The sequence below is a fragment of the Echinococcus granulosus genome (genome assembly GCF_000524195.1).
Source record: "Echinococcus granulosus chromosome Unknown EG_S00008, whole genome shotgun sequence".
In the NCBI taxonomy this organism is placed as follows: domain Eukaryota; kingdom Metazoa; phylum Platyhelminthes; class Cestoda; order Cyclophyllidea; family Taeniidae; genus Echinococcus; species Echinococcus granulosus.
In genome coordinates, this window is record NW_020170388.1 from 952,687 (window position 1) to 953,247 (window position 561).

The following is a 561-nucleotide window of genomic DNA, read 5'->3' on the forward strand; positions in this document are numbered from 1 at the left end:
TTCTGCATCTAGAACTAGTTATTAGGTTTGCAAGATTTTGTGGGGCATAATGTTATGCAATAAATATCTTTATTTTATTGTAAACACAAATCTAGTGACAACACTCAAAGGGAACCGGGAACATACCTATGTTAACCTCTAATGCACCTGGGCATTTTATTGCAAAGGTGGCGTGTCTTGTCATATTTTCCCAACCTACACTGCCAGCCCATTTGACTCAGGGATCGTGTTCCCCTTCCCTCTTCTGCTCGAACCCCTACCTCTCCCTCCCCACTCTGCTCATTTGACCATGAAAAGCACGACTTCAACTTGCCTTAACTCGGCCTTGCCCGGCCTTTCCCCTAACTTCCCCTCCTCTATTTCCTCGCCTTTCCACTTCGCACGAGTGCCTTAAGTATGTAACCAAACTACTCCCCTTTCATTAAAGGTCTACTTGTCGTGAACCTCATGGTTACTGATTTTCCGCTTTTGATCTGTCCGGTTGAGATTGAAGATAACAAGTTCATAAGGTATGGAGAAGGTGTCACGATCAAGTCATATTACACAATGTACAGTCATCTT